Here is a 6,860-nt window from a genome sequence, read left to right as displayed (position 1 = left end):
AGTTTATCATCCAACTACCAACGCTGTAAATCTGTGCTTCAGGCTTTTGGTGCAGACACTGTGCAGAACAGCGAAAAATGAGCAGAGGCAAACTCATCAGGTGAAACCGTGGATCAGTTTGGAGTAGTATTCTTACAAGAGTAAACAAAACAAGTCAACTTCTGCGGTTTGAAACAATGGACTTAGGCACAGATGGGACGCTGCTGAAGTCGCTCTATCTGTGGCAGCGCAACTGAATAGTTCTACAGCTAACTTTCAGGCAAAATGGCATCATCATCCAAAGCGTATGGCTGATGATAGTGAAGAACCTGCTGTTTTGCTGACAGGGGAAGAGAAGTTCAAAGTTGAATCATTCTACACCGTAACTGATTCACTTGTCAGCCATCTCAACAGAAGAATTTGTGCATATTCAGAAATAAACAACCGTTTCTATTTAACATGTGACCTTGACAATGCTGCTGCTAAAGAGTCTCTCGGAAGATTAATTTAATTCTATTCAGGTGACCTCAATGAAGAGATCTTTGAAGAATGGGTACAGCGGTGCTCACTTGTAAAGCAGCTTGCCTCCAAGCCATTACCACAAGCTCTGCCTACACCACTGCAAATGCTGACCATAATGAACATGCATTCTTCATACAAGTCTTCCTTAAGGTAAGTAACTTGTATGTTACATAGCAAGCAATAATGTGAGTAACTTATTCAACCAAACCACTTTGTGTAGCTATTGTTAATAAAACCTGTACAGCTATGTGCTGTGTCAAAGACAATTTCGGTGTCAATCTCCTGTCTTTTAAAATCATTCCCTAGGGGGCCACAAATACGTTGGGCACCAGGCCCACAAAAAGTTAATCCAGACCTGGGTTTCAATCAGGCCCACATTCCAAAGGGCTTAAAGCTGATTGGTGGGTTAACTGCATATAAGGCAGAGAGCTGACAAGCCTCAGTCATCCTGTGCTCCACTGTGTGTGTGNCTCAACCAAACCACTTTGTGTAGCTATTGTTAATAAAACCTGTACAGCTATGTGCTGTGTCAAAGACAATTTCGGTGTCAATCTCCTGTCTTTTAAAATCATTCCCTAGGGGGCCACAAATACGTTGGGCACCAGGCCCACAAAAAGTTAATCCAGACCTGGGTTTCAATCAGGCCCACATTCCAAAGGGCTTAAAGCTGATTGGTGGGTTAACTGCATATAAGGCAGAGAGCTGACAAGCCTCAGTCATCCTGTGCTCCACTGTGTGTGTGAGTTTGTTGGCCTGAGAAGGCAGCACCAGCATGAGTGAGAGCAGCAGCAGAACTATTAAGAAGATCAAGACCAAAAAGGAGAACATCCTAAGAGCTGAAATCGCAGAAGAAAGGAGCAGAGCTTGGAGCAACATCAGGGGACAGAGCAAAAGAACTGCTCAGAGGGAAGAGAAGACATCGGAGAAAGTAAGCATGATGATTAATAGAAGGCTTCCACTGAAATGTATATGGGGTATGACTGACCTAACAAAAGCTGGATGTCTGTGTGTGTGTGACTATGTTTAATGTTTTAATGCCTTCCTGTCAGCATTCTGAATGTGACTTGCCATTGCATGAAGAACATAACCACTTATAACTGTGTTAATTATATAATATCTCAGTACTGGAAATCTGAATATGCACATATGTTGTTTGTTTCTAATATATGCCTGTTTTGTTAAGGCTTATGGTTTATTCTTTTAGTATATGTATTAGACTCATTGCATTAAGGAATCTGTATGTTAAATAAAGGTTAATTTGTTTTCAAATAAATTACTGCCCGAGTGTTAATCCTTTGAGTGGAAGGCTATAGACTTTAATTATGTTTCCAAGTTCTAAAAATGGTGATGAAGTGGTTTAAAAAAATTCCAATTTTAAAAACAACTTACTTTTTAAAATCGTTACAAAACAATCTGCATCTTTTAAGGCAAAATTGTGGTGCAATTTGTTTTGACATTCCATGATAAACACATGACAACAGTTTGTCATAAATAGAATTTGAGCACCCCTCAACCATTCATGACCTTAGTAACAGACGCGTCGGACCTGGGTTGGGGGGGCCCAACTAGCAGCCCTACAGATTCAGGGCAGGTGGTCGCAGTCCAAGATCCCACTCCACATCAATATAAAGGAACTCATAGCAGTGATACTAACTTGCTAGACCTTCCATACCATATTGCAAGGCTTCCGGTCTCCTCAAAACGCATTTCTTCCTGGATTACGGACTAATTTCAAAGCAGCAATGTTATGCCAGTGCTTCTCAAAGTGGTGGTCCACGGACCGGTGCCGTGTCGCGAGCCATTGGCTGCCAGTCCGCAATGAGTTTCAAGGAAAGAAGGAAAGAAAATAAAGCATAATGAATTCCACCAAGAATAATTATCAGTCGATAAAAGTCGACAATATTATGTTTTCAGAAGCACATATTATAATATTGATAATTATGCCATAGCACTACAGCAAATTTTGCATGAGACGCACAAGTACGCTTACCCCACTTCCCGCCCCACCGGCAGTTACCATCGAGAAGTTGAATAAAGAGCGTCATATGGATCTCTGCACATTTGTCATTTGAGAGAGAGAGAGAGAGAGAGAGAGAGAAAAACAACAATTTAAGTAGTGCAGGCTGAGCAGGGCCGGCGGCTGGATGAACCGTACCCCAGGCCGGCAGAAGGCTAAGCAGGGCTGGCAGCTGGGACCTCAGCTTGCAAGAGCTGGCGGATGGAACCCCAGACCAGCAGCGGGCTAGCCCAGGTCCCGGCCACCGGCCCGCTGCTGGCTGAGTGAATGGAACCCCAGGCAGGCAGTGGGCTCAGCGGCAGCCGGGACCCGCAGCCTGTCATTAAAAAAAAAATGGGCTCGCGTGCCACCTTTGGCACGTGTGCCGTAGATTTAGGACCCCTGTTCTTGTGTATACACTGTACTGTGTGTACTGTACTTTATGGTAATTTTCACTATACGTGATTTTCCTCTTTTGTGCTGACCTTAGAACCTAACCCCTGCATAAAAGATCTGACTCCACTGTGCTAATATTATTCATTTTTCATCCTAATATCATAAATTAATTATATACCCATTGTAATGGAATTTATATTCATTATTTTTATGCCTAATTTACTGAAGGCGAAGCAAGACCCAATCGACATATCAAGCGGTTGCTGAACATGGACGTAAATCTGAATCACATGACAGCAATATAAATTAAACCGAAGCATTGTCAACAAAAAACATTCATTCTGACTTTACTTGGAAATGTGACTCGTTATACATTCAGTTCGATTTTGTAGCCACAGATGATGGTGGAGTGTTAAAAACGTAGTACGTTATTTGTGGCGATGGATTAGCTAACGACGCAATGAAGCAGTCAAAGTTCAAGAGGCATTTAAATAGAAAACATAATGAAATTAGTTCAAAACCGAAAGAATTCTTCAAAAGAAAGCATGTTGATTTAAAAGGCTGTCAGAAACGGATCTTTGAAGTGTCACACAAATACTTGTGCTTTGTGAGCTTCTTATAAAGTAGCGCTTCGCATTGCTAAAGCTAAAAAGCCATACACAGATCAGTGAGACGCTAGTAATAGGCTGTATTAAAGATGTCTGCATGAAAATGCTCGGCGAGCCGGCAGCAAAGAAAGTGGTCAGGTGCCACTTTCAAATGACACTAATGCTCAGCAAATTCACAATCTGGCTCACGATATGGGAGATCAGTTCATAGGAGAGATTAAATTAACAAAGTACTTTTCTTTGCCGCTTGATGAATGTACAGACGTTGCTAATATGGCAGTTCTGATGGTGTATGTGCACTTTGAATGTGAGGGTGCTTTGAAGGAAGAGTTTGTTTTCTGCTTCACTACCGACAAAAACAACTAGTTCTGAAGTGTTCAAGACTGTGAGTGACTACATTATTAACAAATGTGGATTGGATTTCAAGTTTTGTGTAGGCATATGTTCTGATGGTGCTGCTGCAATGACAGGACGGCATTCTGGAGTGGTTACTCAGATTAAGGCGCTTGCACCTGAATGCAAGTTGATGCACAGCTTCCTTCACCGAGAAAGTCTTGCAACAAAAAAAATGTCAACAGAACTAAACAGTGTACTCAGTGAGGTCGTAAAAATTGTGAACCATGTAAAGGCGAATGCTTTAAATTATAGACTATTCGCTGCATTATGTGATGATATAGGAGCTGATCGTAAACAGCTCCTATTTGTATGCCGACGTACGTTGGTTATCAAGGGGAAAAGTCCTGTCAAGAGTATTTGAGCTCCGAAATCAGGTTGCTGAGTTTCTTCAGGACAAAAAAACAAATTGGTCACAATTGTTCCGAGGTGTGGATTGGATAGCCAAGCTGGCTTATTTGGCTGATATCTTTGCCATCTTTAATGATCTCAACACCTCCGTGCAGGGAAGGATGGCTTTGTGACTTACAATGGCAAATAAGATCAACAGACAGAAATGAAAGTTAGAAGCATGGAAGAGGCAAGTGTCAAAAGATTATTATGACATGTTTTACAAATTAGCAACACCTGCACGTCCACCAGTGTAATATACGCCATCATATTCCAGCAGCTGCCCCCTCTGCTATACCATCGGCCAAACTGGACAAGTCATATACGGAAAAGGATATGACACATATAGCTACTAGGGAATGGCAAATTACAAAAACCTGGAGGAGAGCCTTCAACCTCCTGCAACACTATCAGCAGCATTAAGGCCACGCATGCCAAAAAACTGTACGAGGACAGCGACTTCAAAAGAGAACTGCTGAGCCTTAGGTATTTGCAGAATTTACACCATTCTCAATCGCTGGCCACAAACAAGACTGTGATGGCTTGCCACATTACTAGAACCAGTTATCTCACCTGGTTTCACACTCTAACTCTAACTGCTAGAACAGGCCGCCATTCCCTCTGATTGAGACTAACGTCGTAATTCTAGCTTGCTTGCCTAGAATAATAACCTATCCCTAAGTCTTCCATACCGGCTCTAGACGAAGTGGGTATCACCCGACAGAACTCTACGCTCCAAAACGTCTGTTAGTCTATAATGTGTCATGAGGATCCTGCTGCAAATTAGCAACATCATGCTGACTGCAGGCAAACTAATGTTACATGCTATAACAAACGGTCAGCGTGAACATGTCTGACAAAGTTAGGAGAACGTTGAGTTTTACTTTCCAGCAAAGATGCAGTGTGGTGCAGCACAGTTGCACTTGTTTGCTAAGAACCATTCTTAAATGAATGCCAGTATGAGAACTGTTGGTTAAAGAGCAAGGCCAATGGTGGGAACAATCTGTCCGCGGAGGCCGCATGTGCCCCAGGACGCCCTGTCCCACCTCTGAGGCTCCCGATTCCTCACCCCCTCCCGCCGCAGAGCCGCATGTGCAGCCTGCCAGCCTCGCTGAGCTCCAACTTCCTCTCGTTTGAGCACTGCGCATAACGTAAGGGTGGGCTGACTTGCTGGGAGCTTCAGGCTGCACTGAGCAAGTCGGCAATTTCCCATGGCCCTGCAGGGGGCCCTGCCCATCTCTGCTCTGTTGGACTTTACTTGGAAATGTGACTCGTTATACATTCAGTTCGATTTTGTAGCCACAGATGATGGTGGAGTGTTAAAAACGTAGTACGTTATTTGTGGCGATGGATTAGCTAACGACGCAATGAAGCAGTCAAAGTTCAAGAGGCATTTAAATAGAAAACATAATGAAATTAGTTCAAAACCGAAAGAATTCTTCAAAAGAAAGCATGTTGATTTAAAAGGCTGTCAGAAACGGATCTTTGAAGTGTCACACAAATACTTGTGCTTTGTGAGCTTCTTATAAAGTAGCGCTTCGCATTGCTAAAGCTAAAAAGCCATACACAGATCAGTGAGACGCTAGTAATAGGCTGTATTAAAGATGTCTGCATGAAAATGCTCGGCGAGCCGGCAGCAAAGAAAGTGGTCAGGTGCCACTTTCAAATGACACTAATGCTCAGCAAATTCACAATCTGGCTCACGATATGGGAGATCAGTTCATAGGAGAGATTAAATTAACAAAGTACTTTTCTTTGCCTCTTGATGAATGTACAGACGTTGCTAATATGGCAGTTCTGATGGTGTATGTGCACTTTGAATGTGAGGGTGCTTTGAAGGAAGAGTTTGTTTTCTGCTTCACTACCGACAAAAACAACTAGTTCTGAAGTGTTCAAGACTGTGAGTGACTACATTATTAACAAATGTGGATTGGATTTCAAGTTTTGTGTAGGCATATGTTCTGATGGTGCTGCTGCAATGACAGGACGGCATTCTGGAGTGGTTACTCAGATTAAGGCGCTTGCACCTGAATGCAAGTTGATGCACAGCTTCCTTCACCGAGAAAGTCTTGCAACAAAAAAAATGTCAACAGAACTAAACAGTGTACTCAGTGAGGTCGTAAAAATTGTGAACCATGTAAAGGCGAATGCTTTAAATTATAGACTATTCGCTGCATTATGTGATGATATAGGAGCTGATCGTAAACAGCTCCTATTTGTATGCCGACGTACGTTGGTTATCAAGGGGAAAAGTCCTGTCAAGAGTATTTGAGCTCCGAAATCAGGTTGCTGAGTTTCTTCAGGACAAAAAAACAAATTGGTCACAATTGTTCTGAGGTGTGGATTGGATAGCCAAGCTGGCTTATTTGGCTGATATCTTTGCCATCTTTAATGATCTCAACACCTCCGTGCAGGGAAGGATGGCTTTGTGACTTACAATGGCAAATAAGATCAACAGACAGAAACGAAAGTTAGAAGCATGGAAGAGGCAAGTGTCAAAAGATTATTATGACATGTTTTACAAATTAGCAACACCTGCACGTCCACCAGTGTAATATACGCCATCATATTCCAGC

This window comes from Chelonoidis abingdonii, chromosome 2 (assembly GCF_003597395.2).
Source record: "Chelonoidis abingdonii isolate Lonesome George chromosome 2, CheloAbing_2.0, whole genome shotgun sequence".
Classification (NCBI taxonomy): domain Eukaryota; kingdom Metazoa; phylum Chordata; order Testudines; family Testudinidae; genus Chelonoidis; species Chelonoidis abingdonii.
Note: the sequence above shows the minus strand (reverse complement) of the source record.